The sequence below is a fragment of the Falco cherrug genome, chromosome 3, assembly GCF_023634085.1.
Source record: "Falco cherrug isolate bFalChe1 chromosome 3, bFalChe1.pri, whole genome shotgun sequence".
Classification (NCBI taxonomy): domain Eukaryota; kingdom Metazoa; phylum Chordata; class Aves; order Falconiformes; family Falconidae; genus Falco; species Falco cherrug.
In genome coordinates this window covers 115,156,275-115,180,040 of record NC_073699.1, presented here as the reverse complement: position 1 = coordinate 115,180,040, position 23,766 = coordinate 115,156,275, and the positions used below count along the sequence as shown (strand labels likewise).

Here is a 23,766-nt window from a genome sequence, read left to right as displayed (position 1 = left end):
AATGAAAGCACGAAAATGTAAGGAATAACTCCAATACATCATTCATGTTTACTTTCTCCTATGATTTCAGTTCTTCCTAATGCAAATTAATTTATGTTTAATATTTTAGCAAAACACAACTATAGTGATACCCATTACCAGGCATCTGCACTATCCTGACGCACACTTTGCTCAATTAACCTGACATGCAAATTGTGCACAGGGGCTCCTAAGTATACATCATTCCTCTTCTACTTTTAGTGGCACCATTTGTGTGCACTGGTTTGATCAATCCATTTTTGAACGCACCATTAAACACTTTAAAAGAAAAAAAGAAAAAAACACACCACACAATCCAGAATGTGGAAAAATGAGTCACTTTGCTTTTTTGTTTAAAGCCATTTTCATAGTCTCCTCACCAGTACTTGTACTCGTTCTGCTAAGACAGCTGACGTTTTTCATTTATATTTGATCGCTCCCTGTAGCCCAATACGGATGTCAGAAGGTCCTGGCTGGAACTGGGCAGACAGACTGCCTACGCACAGAGTCCACGCATGCCTGCTTGTATCACAACTTAAAGCCTCTCCCTGTGCCATCGGGGACCCATGATTCCAGGCAGGAAAAAGACAAAAATGGGAAAACTTGCAAGAACATAGAGTGCTTGAAAATCTCTGCTCAGTTAGAAGTCACACTGATCTATGGAATACACTTGGACTAAGAGGGTGTGAAAAATTCTTAGTGCTGATGTGTCCATTTAAGAGCTGGTTCTTCACCAGATGGATTGACAACTCCTCAGCTGGCATAGACGAGGAGAATGACCCACAATCAGCAGGAGCGTAAGCGAATGCCTGTAAGTGTAAGGGAACCTGCAGAGCTTACAATGAAATTCAAGATGAGAAAAGCCAGCAGGGAAGACAGGTACAAAGCCTTCCTACCCGAAAACAGAAACAGTTCCATCAAAATCCTGGGGAAAGCCAACCAGCAGACGCTTGCCCAGGCAGGCAACAAAACAAGAGATCCTTCTTTTCTCAAATAAGAAATTCTAACCATAGGGATGCATGAATTCAGTGATGTATCTCTGCCTTGACTAGGGATCCAGCATCGCTACCGCAAACCTTATACAGTTAACGTCCTTCCAACTACTGCACCAGGATGCACTGATGATGTTGAAGACTGAACAGGCTCCAGCTGCTATCCTGTGGTGCCTGTGTGTCCCAAGCTATTTCTCAAGTCTCCTGCCACCTTAGAAGATGATCTGTTTCAGTACAAGGTGCCAGGGCAACCTACCAAGGGCTCCCTGTGCCACAACCACATGCTGTTACGTTTAACCAAGAGCATCCTTAAAATACGACCTTACGCTGGATGGCTGATGGCACTCTCGGGATGAGAGCTCTCAGCTGTCACTCACTCCCTAGCACTGGTCTCCATTAGTGCTCTCTGGAAGACACTCAGGCACACCTGCAAGGGAGCTCTACTGAAACAGTAATTTAATCAAAGGAAACTAGTGATTTACTGAAGCAAGTGAGGCTGGCCAGCTTAACTGAGTGGTCTGCAGTGAAAGAGCTCAGAGGTTATCATATAAATATATTCTGTTCTGAACTACTGGTTTCTGGATAAACAGTAAGAACTGAGATACTTTTTGTTTTACACAGGTGTGCATGTCCAATAACATGCTTGTATTATCCTGTTAAAACTCAAGTTTTCCCCAAGTTTCAATTACAGTAGCCTTGGAAACCTAAAACCTCTTATGGCTAACAGAGTAACTCCTAGCAGGAGCCAGGTTAGAGAAGATTCTGAAGAATGTTCTTGCAAAGATAACACTACTGGGAATTCATCCTGAGCCAGGAATCCCAGGTTAGCACAGCACTGTGCCATCCATTCATGGTCCACACTGCCTAATGCATGCAACCAGAGAAAGGAGTAACGCTGGAAACTCCTGTCGCCCCAAGAGCAGTCCAGTAAGGCTCAGCGTGACAGGGATGTTTGACTGTATCAACAAATCTAGCCCAGATCATTTACATAACCACACTTACCTTCCACAAAGGCGAGCACAATGCGTGCACCAAGTACTGTTACAACTATGCAGTAATTGCACTCACTCTAAATACTCTTGAATTATTTGGAATGAGGCAGAGACTCACTCCACATGCTGCACCAGGGAGCACCACGCTACTAAAACACACATTTCAGTTAGACCCGTTTCTAGAAGCTTTTTCAGAAACTGTGTATTCTCTTCCACAGCAAAAAGCTCACCTTCCAAATTGGTGCTACAGGCAGCAGAAACGTTGATAGCAGCAGGAGCAAAGCTGGTTGGGCTGGCATTTACTGCTGAGGCTGAAAGAGTTTTTATGGCTTCAGCTTCTGATTCAGTAATGATTTCTAGCAGTCCAAACTCATTTACACAGAACTGCAGGTAAGAGAAGAAAGTAAGCAAATAAGCCGTAGTAAAAGGGCTAGGAAGAGGGACAGGAAGGAATACGGTTCCCTGAGGAGCAACTAGGTATGGGATAAAAAGAAATGGCTGAATATACATTAAAAAGCATTAAAAATAAGTAACAATAAAAGTGAGAAACACCTAACACAACTCTTCCTCAAAATGCCACCAGTGAGCCCCCAGAAATCCCCAACGATGTATTTCGTTGTCATTGAAGGAAAGCAACGTTAATTCTACCTGCTTGGGATGTGCTCCCCTTATAAAACCCAGACCTCTGGACAAACACATCGAAATAAATACCCTCAGAAAAGCGATTTAACCCAAAACTCTGCTATGATGGTTGAAATTCACCCAACAAAGCACAATTACATTTACTGCAGTTATGATGTACAGCAACTTCCCTAAAATCTCTGTGCAAGCAGGAATCACCCAGCTGTTGACAGAAAAGTCACATTCCAGTGGAGAACTTGTCCAGTACGTTCTCCAGCTGGTGCTGGCTGGGCTTTAAAGACCTCAGAGCACAGTGACAGCCAGGACTGCATAAATGCAGTGAGCATCTGGAGCTGCAAGAGGCCAAGCGGTTCCCAACCCTTCTTCAATGACACTTGACACTCTGGTGCTCCCAGAGGAGCAGAGGAATGCGGGGATATGCACAAGCAACACTGTTGAAGAACAGCAGACACTGAGAAATAACTAGCTCTTCTTTGTTTGATAAGCTCCTGCTTGCACAGTACCACTTCTTAGTGAAAGCCACGGTGGGGCCCTGGCCCAAGGACAGAGGGGAGAGTCTCAAATCCAAATCAACCCTTTCTGAACAACCTAGAAAAGACACCTAACAGAAGCCACAGATAGTGGCAGTAGGTAGGTGACATGTACCAGTGTGGCCAGGAGTCAGTCTCCAAGCTCCCAGTCCCAGTCGCCCCAGGTTTTGACCCTTAAGAAGCCCTCCATCAGCCGCTGGGGTAGATGACGCTCCCACGGCGGTTTTGCTAGCACACCCATCCTCTGCTCCAACACAGCACCTGCCTCCCAACCCTGCACACACACTGCCTGTCCTGCTACAGGGCATGAGTAAATTCAGACACAGAATAAGAAAAACCCTCCAGATACAAAGCAAAGCTACCATGGGGTAGCTATAGAGAAGGAATAAGATGTGGCAGACTTCACAGGCTCTTATGCTTTAAGCTTAAAAAATTTCATAGGCTGTGAAAGAACACTTCATTGGTCCAGACAAAATTACTAAATTGTGCCAAATAGTGTCAATGTGCATCTTTTATTAGTCCTGATCTGCAAATGCCACCGAGCACACACAAAAAAAAACCCCAAACAACAAAAAACAACACAAAACCCAACAAACTTCTGATGAGCAAATATGCCTAAAAATGAACTCCAGAATAAAAGAGACAGATGCCTCACTCCTTGAACTCCAGAATAAAAGAGACAAGTCAAAGGTAGGTTGCATGTGCAAGCTCTGCTCTAAAGCAGATTAGCTTTAGTAGTCTGAGATCTTTTCACAGCCGCTCAAACCTGCTAAACCCAGTTTAAAAGCATTTGCTTCAGAAGCAGCACCCCGCATTGCATTAAGAAGCACCATTCTTCCTCTACTCCTGCATGCTTCCTGGGCTCAGGACCCTGCCTCCAGCACCCTATCAAAGCCTTATCCCAAACGTTCTTTGCTCTCTTCCCCCTTTTTTATCTGACGCCTGTATTTCTTAAAGCTTCAAAGATGCTGGACTTGCTTCTAAGCAGCTCACATCTTCCTCTGCACCCCTGAAGAGACAGAGCATCATTTTTATTTCAGCACAAAAAGAAACAATCTATTTCAGAGAAGTGATAATTCTAAAGTGGACTAAGTTTAGAGAAGAAACCTATCACTTTCCTCAAACACCAGAACAGCAGCAGCACAACAGTGCAGATCCCAGGGGTCCTTGCTAGAGCTGATAAGGACAGCTCAGCATCATGAGCAGAAGGTCAGTGGAAGGAACATCTCCAGAGCTCTACGTGCCATTAAGCAGCCGAGCAAGTGTGAAGCAGAGCTCTCAGCTGGAGGTGGGGAAGGGTGCCAGTGTCATTTTGTATTAGCAGATTAGTCTCTGGGGTAGCGACGCTCCTGCATACGAATTAACAGTTCTGATTCAGCTCAAACCAGTGAAGACAGCAGCCTGTTATTTCCTCCTTTAATAATTCAATGGTATATCTGCAGCCACACAAACTGGTGAAGCCCAGCCCAGGCCACAGAAAACATAAGTTTGTGTTAGAAAAACAAGAAGCATCTTTATTAATGGTCTCTGATCTGATGCTGAGGATGGGCTGATCCATGGAGGCAACCACCAGTTCCATTTCGAGACTCTTCAAAGCAATATCCCTCATTCCTAAGTTCTGGAAACGCGTAACTGCTGCTCTGAGGACTGCACCTTCCTTTACACAAAGGAGTTCACAATAGCATATTTGCTAATATGAAATCTACACAAACTCTCCAGAAAGAATTAGTCCTTCCTGAGACACTTGGGAAGAGAATTAAGGAAAAGTATATTTCATTGTGCATGTAAGAACCAGAATATAGCAGGAAGAAAAGGGGAAAAGAAGGATTAAATGGCAAAAGAATAAAAAAAAAAAGTGTTTGGCACTTCTGTGAGGGAAAATTAAAAAAAAAAAAAAAGTGTTTGGCATCTTAAGAATGAAGTGGCTTCCTGTGCAGCTAGTTACCATGCTCCAGCTAAACATTTCTACCAGACTCACTAACTGTGGTGCTCAGTGTTCTTATACTTGATCATCTAATATAAAACAATACAGTATTATCTGATGTCTTTCTGTCTAAAAAATAATGTGGTGCTTTGTTGATTACTATTATGAGGAATCAATAAAAGTGAAGTTGTGTCTGCAAAGGAACATTACTGCTGTTTAGGAAAGAACCTGTGGCAATACACCGTTGAGCTCTTTTAAGAAGCAGAAGTATAATTACTTTGATTAAATACAGGGCAAAAGTTAGGCCACTGCAAAAGAATCACCCAAAGGACCTCCTAGAAAGTCAGCGGACCCCATTCCATGGCAGTTTTACGGGAGTGTAAACCACTGATCTTAAAATACTCCAAGCATGCAAGTTCATCCACTTTCTCTCGACATCTGCTGGCAGAAGCATCTTCCTCGTAGCCTAAGTGAGGTCTGACAGCCCGTCTAGAAGACCGTCTGCACAAAGGCAGGAGGAGCAGGGGAGGAAGGGGAACTGTCAACACTTGCAGGAGGTCTTGATTCTGAATGCCTGATGTGATGATACCAAAATCCGATTTTTCAGAGCTTTCAAGTCCCTTCAGCTCCAATTTTTTTTCACTTGAAAATTGATCTTCCACCACCACCACCCCCCCAAGATTCAAAACTTGCAGCCTTGAGGGCAATTTTATGTATTCATTTTCAGTCATCGGAACTGCAACTGAATTGAAGCAACAGTTGAAGGTAATTTGGGAAACAGCCAACAGACACCCACTCTCCTCCCTCCTCTAACACAGAACACTATGTTTAGGACCATCAAATCTTGGTTCTGATTTACACGACAGCTGTATTTGTCACTATCATGAATACATAAGATACAGGCAGCTGTCAAAAGCTGCGAAAAACAACCACTGATGTGAAAAGAATCTAAAGACTCAACCCCACAAAATACAAAAATTTGTCTTTCAGAGAAAACATCTTTCTCATAGTGGGCTGAAATCAATGGGATTTCTTGCCCCAGAGTATGTTGTATGGACAGTACCGGGGATTAGCAAGATCAGACCCATAACTTTCATTAGCAGAAAACAATTACTTAAAATACTTCCTGCCTTTAGAAATCAATTCAGCAAGAATTTTGAAGGAGAGAGGGAGTATCATCATTTCAGAAACATTACTAACACTTCACCACTTCCTTGGTAAGGCCAACCCAGTTGTTTAAAACAAAGTATTTTCTCTGCACAACCTTCATGTGCAAACTACAGAATATATTGCAAATATTCTGTGATGCCAAGGCATGGTGGCCACTCATGTATTGTGTTCCTTGGTTTCTTACTTGTATGTTGCTACCAGGCAAGGTACCAATGCCGTCTTTCCAGTCTAAGGCATTCAATATATCGCGGTCTGCTGTCGGGATGCTGATGATTCTCTCCGGGACATTCTGTTCCATCTTTCCACTTAGTCTTTGGGTTCTTTATTTAATTTTAACAAAGAAAACTAGGGTGTGAAAACAAAACAAAACAAAAAAAGAGGCACAGAATAAAGAGGTCTGTTGCTCACATTTCACTAAGGGTTTCCAGAGCAATGCTAGTTTCAAAAGATGGGAAAAATGTCAAATGTGCATTTTGCTCATGACACTTCAGTAAACATGAAAAGAAAGCTGAGAGCGTTAAGCATATGTACAGCTTGAGGACAAAAAAACCCAGTAAGTTTTAACAGTTACTTGATTTGTATGACATTTTTGCCAATTACAGTTCACTAGCAAGATCCTAGAGCCTCTGGATTCAGTAGGAGCTTTGGTCTGGATATTAGGAGTACCAGGATTTAAAATTACAGAAACACAAATACACAGCTGTATGCACAAACTCATATACAAGTGAAAAGTCTGTGCACATCAGGGGGGAGCAGCAGCATCTAACAGCTGTTTCCAGGCCCCTCTATACTGCTGTAATGTCAAGGCTTTGCACTAGAAATGCTATAAAGCTCTTAAAATGCTTAAGCGCCATGTATTGCTTTCACATCCCAGCAAATAAACTAATGGGCTCCATTAGAAGACTCGACTAAAAGCCACACTGCTATACGGGCTCCCCATATCCAATTACTCAACAATTTTTGTGGTAGACATTAACCAAACACTGACCATAAATTAACTGTATGTTCATGCCCTTTAAACGTAGCCTCAGTATTTTCAATCCATGAACGTAACTGCTTGCTTAAAAAAAAAAAAAATGTAAAAAATTCACAATCTTCTCTTGAACTGTCAGCTCTACTAATTTTTCTAGTGTGAGCAAAACCACTGATGTTAAGTACAAAATGCACAGTTCAACTGACAGGTCCAACTGCATTCCTGCGGGAATGGGTCAAAACTGCCCACGGCAGGGGTCTTTGCTCTGACATTTGAATGCTTGAGTTCAACAAGGTCACTCTGAGCTCTTACAGCAAGAGCAGGCATCACCCAAGGCCCATGTGCTTGATCTGCCTCTGGCAGACTGGCTCTCTGCTGGAGCACTGGAAAGTGCCTTAAGATACACTGCCAGGGCAGGCTTTTAACTGCCAAGTGCTTAAGTAAGGGCAGGTGAACTCCACTCTTGATGTGAAGCCTTCCACATGCTAGACCTTCTACCTACAGGTTCAAAGTATAAATTTAATTCAGCCAAAGGCAAAACCACAGATCTGAGGTAGGATAATATCTGATGTTTGAGTATTCCTGAAACTCTCATTCAAGCATCACAGCTCTTTATGATAATCTAAATTGGGTTAAAACCAGGACAGATGTTTGTAAACTGGAATACCAAATATCTTCAGATATCGCAACCTAATTCCTGTAGGAGGATCTCTTCCTTTTTTCCCCCAAATATAAAACTCCAGCTACTTACAATCCTGCATAACTGTGAAGATGAGCTGCATATAGGCTAGTCAGAACGAGTCAGGAGGGTGAAAACGGGAGCAAAGCAGAGCAGCAGTCAAGCTGCAGAAGCCAGCTCAGCTTCCACCGGCTCTAACGGAACCGCAGGCGCGGGAGATGCGCGCTGGTATCCGTGGTTACGTACACACAACACAATGGCGCCACCGCAGCTCCACAGCGCTACGGAAAGTTACAAACGGGACTAAACAAGCCTTACATAGGGTGGTACTGAACTACTGCCGCCCAAGGCTCACCATACATTAACATCTGATGTAGCCTTGTACATCTATAAGCACTCGTTTGTAGCCAATGTTTTGATGCCAGTTTCAGCAAGGGCAAAACTATCACTTTTTAGATGTTCTTTACAATCAGGCTTTTAAAATCAAGCAGCTCAAACACCAAGACTACTTACACAGCTCCCTCTGGGAGAAGGAGCCTGGAGGATACTTGGACAGAAGTAATTAAGCTGTGGATTTTATTTAAAACTGGGCCAGGAAAACTGTCAAAAATCACAATCTAGACAATAATCTTGTGCTAACCAGAGAAGACCTGATACAATAATGAGCCTTTTACATCTCTGCATTTTATAAATCCAGTAAAACCCCTTGAAAAATATAGTAAAGAAATTACTTTTCTTATAACATTCCCTATCAGTAAAACCTACAATAAAATCAAGATAGCCCAATAAAAGGAAGCAAACTGTGCAATTAAAAAAAGACAGCAGAAACTAACTTCAAACATTTCAAAGAGCTGTAGTGAGGCATGAATGTTCCCCATTTGTCCATATTTGTGATTGCTTTTCATCTTTAAAATTTTCAGACTTCGAAACATTAATGCAAAAGATACAGCAAAACTCAGATGAGTCATGCAGCCCCAAGTCATAGATTCAAATTTATGAAATGATAAATGACTACCATGCTGGCAGAGATAATGATTCATAATTAACATGCTACCACCCAGACTTCTGCGCTTGAACTTTAGATAGGGAATCCACAGGCAGAGGTCAGAAATACCCAGGTTTTGATCTCGTTTCTACCAGTGAACAATAGTGCAGCCTTGGGAAAGAGCTTCATCGTTACTGTAGAAAACCAGCTTTGGCTTTTAACATCCATCTTGCCTTAGGACCGCCCCCCACCCCCCCCCCCAAAAAAAAAAAAAAAAAAGGAAAAGAGGCACAAGTTCATACAAACAAAATCGTGAAGACTGAATGGGTGGATGGGGGTTCACTGTACTTCTGTATACGCTATCAGACCTAATGGGAAGAGAAACATTTCAACCGAAGTCCCTTTTCAGATGCTGCCAGGTTGATTCCTAAAGACATGAGGATTTCAGTGTCTTTATAAGAGGGTAAATGTGAGAAACACAACGAAGCAATAAAACCCAAGACTGTAAATCAAGCAACAACACTGATGTCTGCAGCCCTTCTAGCTAAGTCTCCACGTACCAGGAGGCAAAATTCCATTTGAGAAGCAGCTGGCACCGAGAAAACCATCTGATACTGTGCTGTTCTGGGAATAACTGACTTACAAACCACCTTTCTTCCCCAAAACAGAATGGGAAACCTAGCAAAAGCTGATCATTTCATTCAGTGTTAAGTGCACTCAAAGCAAGTTGGCATTCAGAACTCTGTGCATCCTCAGTTTCTTGTAAGATTTGGCAGGGTGTCTAACACCCAACGTATCAGACCTGCCAGTCACTCTTATGACGTTAGTGGAGAACCAAACTGCAATTTTTAAGCAGAAACAACAAAAAAAAAATAATTTCATGACTTCTCACAGGGCACAACTAATCTGGTCTCAGGAACTGCTTTGAACACTTAGCAGTTCAGACACAAAAATCATTTGCCTGTCCCTTTCTATGATGATGACTGATGATACTTTACTTACCCATCAAAGCCTATTACTCACCTCAGGCAAGTAATATTTTGCAAGGCTGAACTAATACCATTACTAGAAAAAAAAACAGCCTCACCTCCAGGAAACTCATCAGTCAAGGTCTCAAATGAACTTTTCACAGCCTGCAAAGAAACCGTACCAATGCCTAAAGTGTTAATAGCCACTGGCAAGTATTTAACAGTGTGAAGAACACTGAAGTGCTTTCACTACCTGTGTCAGTGAAGGGGCGAAGATAAAATTCAGAACTGAGGAATCCCAGGCTCCACCCATTGTACTTCTTACTAATTTTTGTTTCTCAGGAAAAGAGAGAAAAATTTTAACTACAAAACAAGGAAAATACTGCTCTGAAAGATCAGAGCAGGGAAACAGTCGAGGAAGGTAGAGGGATGCCCTGGCCTCACAGCATGGGCTGGAACGGAGAGGAAGCAAACGCTTCTTGTCATAGCTCTGCCACAGGACTGCCAAGATAAACTGCTCTGGTTTTCGGGAGTTTGCCATGTTCATTTGTACAATACAGCCCTTTCAAGGTTACCCTATGTACACATTAATGTATGGATTATGCTTAGGTGGTATTACGCTGGGAGACAAATAAACAGTCACCATGGCAATACAACTTAAATCAATTTATAGGATCAGACAGCAATACTGTGAGTTTACTCTAAACCCAGCAGCTGATCCTAGTATTAAGCCCAAACCAGCATAACGGTTCGTAAGCTGCTATCTCTTGGTTTCTTGACACAGTTGTGTCAAATATATACACACGCACGGATTTATTTCAGGCTGCGGCTGCTTGCTACATGAACGCACGGTCTGCAAAGCTCCCGATTTACACACAGCCCCGCTCCCCGCCCCGCTGACGCGCCAGCCAGCCTTCCCCACGGAGCGCACTGAAAAGCAAGCGTGCGGCAAGTCAGCAGCAGCACATCTGACTGCGAAGGCTGAGCGTGGCGCTGCCTCATTTCTAGTCTATCTCCATCTATGATCACACTAGCTTTGCTACCTTTCTCTTTAGATTTATGTGACGCTGTGAAGCCAGCAAGGAAACAGCCTTTCTCCTGTCCTTCCTGCTGCAGGAGCTGCACGAGGCACTCAGCGCTCCACTGGAGAGCATTTCGACCTATTCCAAATAGAAGGGGAGGGATGCAAAAGAAGGTACAAAACCTACTTCCATGTCCACAGTTTACACTTTCTGTTCATTTACTGAAAGTGAGGAACAGAAGCACATCCTACCTTCACTTTTGTAACTTTCATTAACAGCATTGATGCTGCTTCTCCCCAGCTTTTCATCTCCTCCTGCTTGCTAAGAATGGTGACTCTGGGGAAGGCACCCGGCCACTGACAAAGCCCTGTGCAAACCTCACACTCAGCGGGCCCAGCCAGGAGGCTCAGGTATGTCCCCTCGAGGCCTGAGACCATGACACGGCTAATCCTGGCCTCTGGGAACTGCTTATACCACTGTAACACTTGCACATGCTAACGAATGTCACCCAGTGCCACACAGAAACCATACACCATAAAACCCATCATGTTCAGAAGCACCTCTGCAGGAGCAACCCAAAGCCCCCCCTAGCAAGATGCTGGAACTTCTGCCATTTCTAAATCTGACCCGATTTCTCCAACAACAGATGCAAGATATAAATACTTTCCATCACTCGTGATCATTACTATATTCACTCAAAACTTAATGACCTGTAAGGAAGCTGTAAGATTTGTGATTCAAGATATTGTCAATTTTGTGACAATATAAAAACTGCCGTGCTGGGGGAAAAAAAAAATAAATATCTCCTAATGGAAAACTAAAAGTTCAGTCACACCACTTACATGTTTAAGTAAGACACAGATAATTACTTTTGCAATAAAACATGCCCTTAAAGTGGAATTAGTTAATGAAAACAATCAAAAGCAGCAGCCATTTCCCATAATGTTTTGTGTCCGCCAACATTTTTGACATCTACAATGGCTGCACATTGGGTGTAGGCTCCCAGACAGATGTTTTAAAGGGATGTCAAATCTCTGCACTAGTTATTTGTTTCTGTTCTGAAGCCATTTTATTATGTTGTACTTTTCTGAATACTCATAATTTTCTGGGGAATAATTAAGGCTGGTTATCTAAACTCCAAATGACTGGTGTTAAGGAGTCTAGTCTTGAACTCCAAAACTACCAGTACCTACCTACTCCACAAGTTTTTTATGCGCCATACTGACACCAGCCACAATTGTTTCATGTTGAATAATGTATGTCAAGTATTCCAGAAGAAAAAAGTGCAAAGAATTGATGAAGCAAGCTTAAAAACCACAAGTACGTGTAGGCTTGTCTTTTGGATCCATTCGATGCTGCAGTCAGGAGGCAGAACCAGCCAGAGTGCCCATATTCTGTGTACATAATTGTGCAACAAAAATTGCAAAACAGATTTTTCTTCTGGTATTTGTTTTCTAAATAGCTTGGTAGAGTATGCAGTCAAATTGTTATTTGCAGATTTAGCATTACTACAGAATGAAGGAATTGAAGTAAAATCTGGCACAGATGGCCATATAAAAACATCCAAACTTCTTTCAATTAAGCATCACATGCCTTCTTTGTGTTAAATACAATGAGAAACTGCAAAAATACTGCTGTTCCTGTTGCAGAAAGGGTTAGGTCAAAAATGAATCTTCTTAGAAAGCTATCTGAGTCTGAAAAGTGAAGTGTTTAGTCAAGGAACTAATTAAACAAAAACCTAGAGAAGTACTTTTTCAGATAACATGAAACAAAGCACAGCTTGCACACATACAGAAGCCATTTTCCATCCCTCCCTCCCCACCAGAAGTTTCAGGAAGTACATGGATTGATATCACAGTCATGAAAGGTGAGCGGGAGAAGAAAATGTGCAAATTCTGTAAGCAATATCACTGTTATTGTTCCAACAGTGTGCTTAAGTATATGCTTAGTCCTATTTGATTTCCTAAAGATTTTGTGTGCACTTTGGAGCTTCACTGGCAGCATCTGTGCAAGTGCCCAGAACCCTACACTTTGACTACATCACCCAACTTTTCACTGTGAAAAGTTATAACCCAAATTTCCACCTAACTCAAAAGAAGAGAGAAAAAAAACCTCACCCACAATCCACACAGAAGTACCAACAATTTCCAAATGTGATTTATAAACATCTTGTGATTCATAAAATGAGGATAAACTAATGATGCCTTGGGCTCAAATATCCCTGTATCAGCTTTGGTACTGTAAGAGTTACAAACCAGAGCTGAGATACTATTTTTCTCTAACAACCCAGTACCATCCCCAATCTCGCCATGTCTGCTCTCTCAACTGAGCGAGCAAAGACAGCTCCTGACCTTCTCCAGGCATTTCAGAGGCAATTCCTCCTTGACGCCCCTTCTGCAGCCAAGGGTGACCCACTAAAGTACAGAAATTTGCATCTGGTTTCAATACAAGTGAATGACAATGGAAAGGACTGCTGAGCAGGTAAGGGCCTTGCATTATTAGGAATAAACTTTTTTTTTTAAAAAAAGACACCTTTACGGGACTGACCTTTTTCCTATGTGTTTACTTTATTTAAAAAAACCCCCAAACTTCTACGTGATCCGGTCTTATGCTATCTCATTTGAAAGTTGCCAAAGTGGAGAGCAGCAATGAGGAAACCAGAGCTGAGGCTGCCGTGCACTGGTGTGGACAGGACGGGGCTCAGGCTCCCGGGTCCTGTGCCACACTGCCGTCCCTCTCGAGCCATACAGACACCCTCCAAACACAGCACAGGGAATAAAGCATCTCCCTGGAGCCTGGAGAAGAGCACATGAGTTTAGCATTCAAAAGGGAAGTGGAAGCTGCAACTACTGCAGCTCACCCTGTAAATTCACTGTAGCTATTTTCTCCCTGCTCCAGCATTCTCACCATTTATGTTCCAGCTTCTGGGGACACCATGAAGTAGCACTGTACAAACCAGATACAAGGAAGCAGTCAAAAAGCCCCAGAACAACCCAACAAACTACATGCAAAGAGAAAAGGGAGCAGCAGGACTGCAACAACAGCCACCAGGTACTATCTGAAAAAAACATTCTGATGCAGGTTGGAAGACACAGCACACCCCTACAAGCCTTCCAGAACTCCTGCCTCCACCAACCCTACCCCAAAGGGGCAGACGAGCCACACGATTGATTTAACAGCGGTGACTATTTCTGATGTGCCAACAGGACCTCAGCTCTGCACCGCCCTGCTACCAGCCAAACAGCAACGCAGGAGGAAGCTTTGATCTGCCTCAGACCAGTCAAGAATGATCTCTGCTGCTGCTTCTTCTGTTCAGGTTTCTGGCTTTTAAATCATGTATTTTGTTTGGTTTAAAAGCTACAGCATAAACAGGGTTATCAAAACAAATCCTGTGTGGTTCATGAATACAGCTGCTACCTCTGTTTGCTTGGATCTACCATGCTTTTATCCCATCATTTTGCTGGATTCAATCAGAAATTTAAAAAAACAGGAGACGAGCCAAAAGATGCTAAACCTACTAATAAAACATCCATTCCCTGGAGGTAAAGTATTTTACCAGTAAGTTGAACCATCCTCTGGAAAGTAACCTGCCAAATTTAGCAAAGCACATCTGCATACATACCTCACCTGCAGAGCACAGTTAGTGCTACTAATTAGGAAGGACGGGGTCTGGTCGGATCTCTGTTTGCTTTGACTGCTAATTGATTCCACGTGTGGGAGCATTCAGCTGCCAGCCTTCATTAACAAGTAAACATTTGGTCATTTCCCCCCCCAGTCTCTAATTTAATTTTTCAGCCCACTGTTCTACCTTCTTCCCTCTCCTGTACCTCAAGACAACACACTGATGGAGGGCTTGAGAAAAGGCTGAAATAGATTAAAAATTATAAACTGGGGAGAGCAGGAACAGTGTTCGAGGAAGAATTGACACTGCAACTCAGGAACCTCCTTGTTGTTTTACAGAAAGACTGTAAAGTTCCAGAGTAACTGCTGCCGTGGTTCAGTCTGGTTTTGACCCAGGTTAACTGTGTTTCCCTGATATGCAAATTGTGCAAATTCTGGTAAAGGGAATTTGGCCTCCAAACCCCTTTCCTGCACAGAGGTGAGGCACGGACTGGCACAGGAAGGCTGAACAGACAGCACTCCACACCTTCATCCACGTCCTCATCACCACCCTGGGAGCATCCTATCTCATCACCAATCTCCCAGCGCCAGGTTTGCAGCCCACCACACTGCTCACCTCTCAAAAAACATGAGTGTTCATATAGAAAAGGTCAAGGGGGTAATACTGAGGCTTTACCCTCAAATTCATGTCCCCTCTCCACCAATGGACTAGACATATATCATCATACCTAGAAGTGTTTAGACTAAAAGCTTTGCATGAAGGTGGAAGTGAGATAACAGAGAGCCAGACCTTCTCCTGCAGATAATGCACTTTTAAGACAACCATTATAAAGTAAAATTGCAGATGCTAGATGCCACTTTTAACAGTCAGTTTAAAGACCCACGCTTCTGCTACTGCCTTAAAATTCCAGTAAATAAAGAACTGGTGGTAAAAAGTGCAGACAAACAGCATGGCTGAGGCAAAGAAAACACACCCTTGGGCCATGAGAAGTCAGTCGGTCAGGAATCTGCAGAGCACATCTGTTTGTAACCACTCACACTACTGCAACCTACTTATTATGGCAATAAAAACCACAAAGGCAAGATAAATTAACTCTGGCCAAGAAAAATGGAACTGGCCCTGCACAATCTGCCCAGTAGTTGTACCCAGTTGTACTCAGCAGCTCAAACTCGGGCTCCATTTCCACCTCTGCACTCACGATGAATTACAATTTATTTCACACGCATTCAGCCTTAAAGGGATTATTTGCAATGTAAGGTGCAATCAATTTGAGGCCAAAACTAGAGCACAGAGGCCAAAAATGTCCTCTGTTTTAATTGCATCTGTAATTACTTTATAAGACTACAATCCTGCAAATTACCCTGGGGACTCTTACTAATTATTATTACAGATCTTACACTGCCAAGTAGAAAGACTCACTGAGGAAGAGACTCGTCCCCACCCTCAAAAAATATAATCTAGATAGATGGGACAAGGAAGAGCCGGGAAGCAAAACACCAACGCTAACAAGACCGCATCGGATGGCTGTTAATTGCTGCATGGTAAGAAGAGTTTGCAGCATCAAGTACCCATTTTGCCTCCTTTTCCTTCTGTTTCATTACATAATAAGACATGAACCAGAAAGCTCTTATGCAATTTGGCACAAAAGATCAGACCTCTTTCTCCCTTAATCCCAATTACAGACCAACGTGTGTTTGTTTTTGTTTCTTTTTTTCAGCTTATCTGGGCAATACTTGAGTAAATTAAATGTTTTCATATTAAAAATCTAATCCAATTCCTTGTGGCACCAAGCATCAATAAAACTGTCCTAATCCCTTTTTTCTGAACACCAAAAATCATTACGATTATCCCATTCCCATCCCTACATCAATACTTCCTAAGTATTATTTTTATCCCTCTGTTCAAAAAATGTTATTAGTTCTAGTCTTTGAACTCGCCGTCAGAAAGTTTGGGGGTTTCCCCCCTGCATGTAAAAATCTCTATTTTCAAACTTAAATCCTTCAAGTCTTGGGTAAACCTCCCAGTCCTCATTCTATTGCGCTGTATTTATATGTTTTTTAACATTTCTGAGTTCTCGCACTCCCACAAAGTTTCTGCCGGCGTTGCGGCCGGGTAACGCTAATTTTCACAGCCACCTCTGTAGACTCATTAGAAACGGGCAAAAAGCCAACAGAGAAACCGGACATATTTTTATAATTTCGCTCCGTAGCCGGTGAACAACTTAAACTCGTCTTCCCAAAGCTTCCTCAGCCGAGCTCTGCCGCGGACTTTCCGCTCCGCGGGTTTGGAAACACACTTTCCCCCCCAGCGGGAGCCTCACGCCCAGGGACGCGCCGAGGGGTCCCCTCAGCCCCCGGCGGGGTGCAGACCCCCGCAGAGGAGCCCGGCCCGGCCGGGGGCCGCGCCGTGACGGGGCGCGGGGCAGCCCTCACCCCCGAGGCGCCATTTCCCCTCACGGACCCCGGGGCCCAGCGGCTCCGCCGCGGCGAAGCGTCTCGGCCCGTCTCGGCCCCACCGCCCCCCGCCACAAGATGGCGGCCGGCGGCTTCCCGCGCTCCCGCCGTGCCCCCCGCCGCCCCGACTCACCCCGGCCCGGCCGCCCGGTGCCTCCCTCACGTACCGGGGGTTTTTCTCTTTAACTCCGGCAACAATTAGTGCCCCGGCGGTCCCGCGGGAGGGCGGGGCGCATGCGCGGCCGTCCCGCTCCGCGCCGGCCCCGGCCCCGGCCCCGGCCCCGGCCCCGGCCCCGGCCCCGGCCCCGGCCGAGGCAGCGCTGGGAGCAGGGCGGGATGGGGCACTGGGAGCGGGACTGGGACCCACGGCGCTGGGATGGGACTGGGCACTGGGATGCGGCAGCCCCAGGGACAGGCTGCCAGTAGGACGGGGATGAGCTGGGACACGGCTGGCGATGGAACGGGACTAGGCGCCGGTACGGGGCAGGCACTGGGACAGGCAGGTGCTGGGATGGGGAGGAACTGGGGAGGCTGGCACTGGGACAGGGATGAGCTGGGACAGGCTGGTACTGGGAGGGGATGAACTGGGACAGGCTGGCACTAAGCGTGGGAATGAACTGGGACAGGCTAGCACTGGGATGGGCAAGCACTGGGATGGGGATGAACTGGGACAGGGCTGGCATTGGGACAGGCCCATACTGGGACAGGCTGGTACAGGGATGGGGATGAACAGGGACAGGCTGGCACTAAGCACGAGGATGAACTGGGGCAGGCTGGCACTGGGATGGGGATGAACTAGGACAGGGCTGGCATTGGGACAAGGCTGACACTGGGACAGGCTCATACTGGGACAGGCTGGTGCTGGGATAGCAATGAACTGGGACAGGCTGGCACTAAGCATGGGGATGAACTGGGACAGGGCTGGCAGTGGGGTGGGGATGAACTGGGACAGGCTGGCACTGGGACAGGCTGGTACTGGGATGGGGATGAACAGGGACAGGCTGGCACTGGGACAGGCTGGTACTGGGACGGGGATGAACTAGGACAGGGCTGGCATTGGGACAAGGCTGACACTGGGACAGGCTCATACTGGGACAGGCTGGTGTTGGGATGGCAATGAACTTGGTACAAGCTGGCACTAAGCATGGGGATGAACTGGGACAGGGCTGGCACTGGGATGGGGACGAACTGGGACAGGCTGGCACTGGGAGGCACCCACCGGCAGTGGGGGCACTGGGAGCGGGGCAGGCGCTGCCCCCTCCGCCGGTTGGGTCTGCAGGGAGGTTTGGGAGATGGAGACCTACGTCACTGTCACCGCCGCACCAGCGGGTCGGGACCCTGACGGACCGCGCTGCCTCCCTCGCCGATAATTAATACAAAACATTCTCTCTCTTCAACTTGTTTTTCTTCTCATCTGAGAATATTTTTTTCCTTTGTATTAGAATTTTGAAACAATAAAATAAGTGGTGGTAGGACTTTTTAATGATGCTTTGGGGGTGGGTTTTTTTGTTGTGGTGAGGCAGTAAGGAGCACAAGCAGGCCCCAAGCTGTGACAACTTAAATGGAATGGGATTTCAGGAAAATAATAAATGAGATTTCAAATGGTTCATTTGAAATACACAGCATAATATTCTTCATCCCTCAAGTGAGGCACGTAAAATACCCATCTTTAAAATTAGTGGGAAAACAAAAACTTTTTTCACCTATCTGTGTCAGCAAGTTCCAGCTAAAACCCCAATTCTGCAGATGTTCCCGGCTGGTGTTTTAAGCACCCACTGGGACCAGGTTTACAGGGATGTTGAAGAGCTGGAAGAGTTTACAAATAACTAAACTATCCATGTGTATTTAGACTCATACTTCGGTGTTAATTGTAGTAAGGTAAGTTTTGTAGAGGGGTCCCTATCTCGGGGCTTCTTGCCCTTTTCACTGCTTTGACCGATCACTTTGACAGAGCCTGCCCCATGCCTGCTGCATCAGTTTCTGCTTTCCCTCCTCAGAGCTCATCTACAAGTTGCATTTGCCCCATGAAACGGGTATCCCAACCCTAAATCAGACTTTGGGGCTGGTTTTTAGTGCACCTGGGTAGGTATCTCCAGCCTAAAGCTGGCTTCTTGCATTTAATTATTCAAACAGAAACACCGATTGGAAATACTGCAGAACTATAGCAGAGGTACCACTGATTCTTCCTCTCTAGCCATATAATGTTATCACTATTATTATTATATATTATTATTACCACCATTACTGCACTGGCTGCACAACTGCTGCCAGTTAAGGCCCTGCAGGTTCCCGAGCGCGTGGTGCAGCACCGGGATTGCAGCAGTTCCAGGCTGGGAAAGGCTGTGCCGGCACCACTGAGCCACACGAGCCGAAGGTTTTGATGCAAAACCTACACCTGTATGCAAAATTAGTGGGGGAGACTCACTTGGTGACGATCAGACACCCAGGAGATGGAAACAGACATTGAATTACACAGCCGAGACCCAGCTGAGCCATGTGCCCATCGCTGCCAGTGGCAGAGGCGTGCCAGGCACAGTGACCTGCATCCCTGCAGAGACCTGGTGCAACTGCTGCCCTGCTGCAGGGGGCACTTACCTTCAGCCTAATTAGTGGCAATAAGATGGCCCAGAATATCCTTACCCCTGGAAATTCCTGCTCCAACACCCCCAGGCCTTGCATCTGGTGCAAAAAGGTACCTGGGCTGAAAGCCGCGGTACCCGCCGGGGAGGGTGACCACGCTCACGGGGCAGTTGCCCTTCTCTAGGCCTTTCGCTACACTGGGCAGTAAAGCACCGCAGTGTTCCCACAAAGGGTTGGTGGGGAAGCGATGACACCCATCACCCGAGAGCAAACAGACCCGAGTCAATATTTCCATCCCACAGGTAGGGAAACTGAGGCACGCTCTGTGCGGGCAGCGGGCTGAGGCTTCGCATCACCCCTGCCCCTCCAAGGCACCCGGAATTATGCAGCAAAAGGAGAAGGTGCCATGGAAATGCCTGTCTTCCTATTCTTTTCCGCTTTCCAGACATACCTCAAATTGTTTCCCTTTTCTCTTGGACAAAATATTGAGCAAGGGTAGAATTAGCAAAGAAAAAAAAAAAAAGAGACCAAGAGACTCGCAATGTGCGTCCTTCCAGCGCCATCCTGCTGGATGCCACCTCCCGCCCGTGCCGAATTCAGGTAAGAATTTAGCACCACGGACCCAAAATTCTTGGGAAAGCAGCTCCTCTTACCAGGCTGTGCTCCCGCGAGGGCCAGCTCTGTGTGAACCATAGCATTTTTGGTGCTGATGTTTTGCCTTTTTAAAATGCTGATTATTGGGGATTTGGGAGTTGATGTGCCACCCCCAGGCTTCAGACCTCTTGGTGCTGGAGGGCTTTGCAGCTTGAAGCAGCGCTCTCAGGACAGGGAAGGGGCCAACGTGCTGGCGGGTTGGGGGGGGGGGGGGGGGGCGGGTGCAATGTGGTGCTCTCGGGATGGGATGTGACCTGGAGCATCCCAGCATTGGAGCATCTCAGCCATCAGCAGCCTGCAGGGATGGTTTGGGAGGGGGGTCTCAGTCCTGGAAAAGAAGAAGAGATGCTGAGATCACAGCACAGGGATGAGGAGAGGTTTGAGGACTGCAAGCCAACACACAGAGCCCACCAGCACCTGCAGGTAGAGAGGCTGAAGGCAACGACTGTCATCGTCTCAGCCTCCAGCTGGGCCACTGGGCTGTGGTGGGGGCCATGGCTGCGTCCCTGGAGGAGCCTGTTCTCAGGCCAGCCCAGGGCACAGGGGACAAGGGGGCTGCAGGGCCCCCACGGGGACTCAGTGACGGCTGGAGTCACCCACCCACAAAGGCAGGAAGTGCAGGAAACACCTTTTATTTTCTTAATACAAACCTCTATACTCCCTGTAACCCGTGGCAGGAACATCTTTTACGTGCAACTCGCGTCACTAGAAGCTGCCTTCACGGCAGAGGAAGACAGCCCCAGCCGAGATCACAGAGGAGGTGGGGTGAGGGTGTTGGAGCTTGCTTTGCTCAGCAGCTCAGCGCATTTTGGGACACCTGTCACTTCCACCCCATGGCAGCATCACCAGGTCCCCCCAGAGCAGGACGCAGGGGCACAAAGCCTCAACCCAGCCACTTGCTGGTCCTGCTGCCAGCACTGGGACCTTCCTGCAGAAAGGCGCTGGGGTATTCGATGCCCAGGGAAGGCCAGAGTCCAGAGCTGGGACGAGGGTTTAATTTCTCACCTTCCTGATGGGCACAGCTGATGAAATCTCCTCTTTGATGCTGATGAAATCCCCGCATTGCTCCTACCACATCCTCTCTGAGCAGGTGCCCAGCACAAGCTGTAGCTACATGGTGTATGTGTGGCGGCACAGCCGGGTGCCTGGCTTTGTAACTGCATGTGAGCAGCTGGAGACGTGGCAGCCTCAACCCAGCCAAAAAAAGGACCCAGCAGGCTGAGAAAGCGGCTTGGCCTGGGGACGGGGGTAATGGGGTCACTCCCACTTAGATCTGGGCACATTTAGGGGTAAACCAAAGCATGGGAGATGCACACCTAAATCACACAAGTGTTTTAAGCACAGGCTTCATATCGGACACGAGACGAGTCCCAGCTCTTCACTGGGGTTATTCATGTTCAAAACAAATCCGGCTGGATCACAGCCTTGCAGCAAGGTTTGTTGAGCAGCAGGAGCCTGGAGTGCAGGGAAGCAACCCCAAGCTTTGCAGAAGACCCTGCCTCTCATAGGTGACCAAGTTCGCACCAGAATCGAGAACAGTGCTTCCAAATAGTTGCTCTAGGTGCATCTGAAGTGGTTTTGGGTTAAGAGCTGCCAAAGGCTCCTCCTGATACAGAAGTACTCAGAGACTTGGGCAAACAGGCACAGATCCTGGGCTGCTCAACCCTCAAATGCCTTTTTAATCAAAACCTACTTTTTCCACCCCTTGAAAATTTGCTTGCAACAATCAATCACCTGCTTTGAAAACAGCAAAAACAAAAGCAGGGACATCACAATTAATTCTATCAAAAAATGACACGGACACCCCATTGCACACGCAGAATTCCCTGTGGGGCAGGTGCTGGCCCTGTACCTCCAGCATCACCCGAGGTGCTCACACATGCAACCTTGAGCATTGCAGGGAACAACCTTTGCTGCACACAACGCAGATTTACTCCTCAACCAAAAGTTTTCCATGTACCTCCATCTCCAAAAGCCTGTCTTCAGGTATTTAGGGAAGAAATGTTTCTCCCTGAGGGCTCACTAAAGCCATGCTCACCTCATTAGGAGCAGCCTTGGCAGCCAGATGGCAAAAGCCAGAGTTACTTTTTAAAGTCTTAGCCTAGACTTTATCATTTGCAGATTTTCTTAAAGGTATTTTTCAGCTAATTATCCCCTATTAGCAAACATCTTGCCTAGCCTGGTTTGCTACTGTACCAAGATTAAGCAGCAAAAGGGATTAGCAATGTTATTATGAGTGCCTAAGATGTTGAAGCACTAAATATATATAGCTGGAAAAGGCTTTTCCTTCTAAAGAAATTAAATTCACTTCCACATTGCTTTCTCATGCTGCTGTAGTAATATGACATTTGATAAAGTCTGAGCCACTCACCAAGACCTGACCCCTCTTAAACTCTATGGAAATATTTTGTGTTGAAAGCAAGTCTTATGATCTACTGCCCTTTCATCTTTTTAATACAGCAGTACAAGTTTCAAATGACCAAATTACACAGAATTACTTGTACCTATGAAGTTAACATCTAGCTGCAAGAACTGCTATCAGAAGTATTGTTAGCAGTTTGAAATTCGCTAAAGAAAAGATTTTCATAAAGCCGTAACTAGCTTTTTTTTTTTTCCCAGACCAAGTAAAAACTCACAAAATGTGTTTTGCCTTTTACTTTTCAGAATACCGCTGGCAGGCAGAGCAAGGTGCTGGGGACAGCACTTCTTCATTCAAAAGCCATTCAAAGCACCCATGCAACAGAAAAGCTTGTAGAAAGTTCAGTTTGAGCAGTTTGCTAATGGCCCGAGACTAAAACTGGGATATTATTCAGGAACACCTACGAAACTCCTGCTAGGAGCTGCCTGCCTTCCCCCCCCCATCTGAGGGTTACTGGGGACATGCAGCAGAGCAGCCCCCACCGCTCTTGGTGTTTCCAGGCTCCTCAGAAGCGTGTCCTGCAGTTTTGGGGTTTTTTTTCTTTTATAAAAGTTCCCCCCAAGCAAAGGTGTTTTATTAGGAGGAAACGCTCCTGGAAAATATGCTGAGAAGAGACAAGCTGAGTGAGGCTCCAGCCTCAGCTCCAAATTGCTCTGGGTGTGACTAGAGAAGCTGGACCGGGAAAGTGAGTGCTAGGGAATTTCAGCTAGATGACAGAGCCCATCTGGACACTGAATCCAGAGCAAACAAGGTTTCTGTACAGCAGCTCCCTTCCAGGAAAGGGCCACACACAAAGCGAACCTTCAATCCATGGCTGGAAATCTCCAAGCTACCATTCCCCTGCATTTTTGGGGGACATTAGGACAAACACTGGCTGCTGCACAGTGCCCAGAGCAAAGGCTGGTTCACGCTATCGGAGTCAACATCCCCATCCCACCTGGCTCAAACTAACGCCTTCCCTTTGGAAGTTCGTGGTTCATGACTGAAATCCCAAACTCGCAATCAAGAATCATGAAATCAAAGAAGAACCAGAAGTAAACAGCTGGGGTAGCTTTGTGTTCTCCTGCTGAGCGTGCTACCTTGCCTGGCACTGCTAAAAGCATCGTGCTTCTTTGCCCTTCATTTCGCACAGGTGCAGTAAGA

General features: G+C 46.0%; 1 protein-coding gene across 6 annotated transcripts in view; it reads right to left on the bottom strand.

The window, feature by feature from the left end:
• Positions 1-17,274, bottom strand: part of LOC102059557 (lethal(3)malignant brain tumor-like protein 3) — a 51,604-nt gene extending 34,330 nt beyond the window's left edge. For 4 of the 6 annotated variants that reach the window (XR_008731410.1, XR_008731411.1, XM_055705216.1 and 1 more), the window contains exons 1-2: positions 17,138-17,274; positions 2,233-2,386 (exon numbers count right to left, since the gene is read on the bottom strand). The gene's annotated coding sequence lies outside the window, so the exon portion shown is untranslated. Of the gene's footprint in view, positions 1-2,232; positions 2,387-17,103 lie in introns of all 6 variants that reach the window. The other 2 variants (XM_055705218.1, XM_055705217.1) reach the window with 2 other exon arrangements.
• Positions 17,275-23,766: the final 6,492 nt, after the last annotated feature.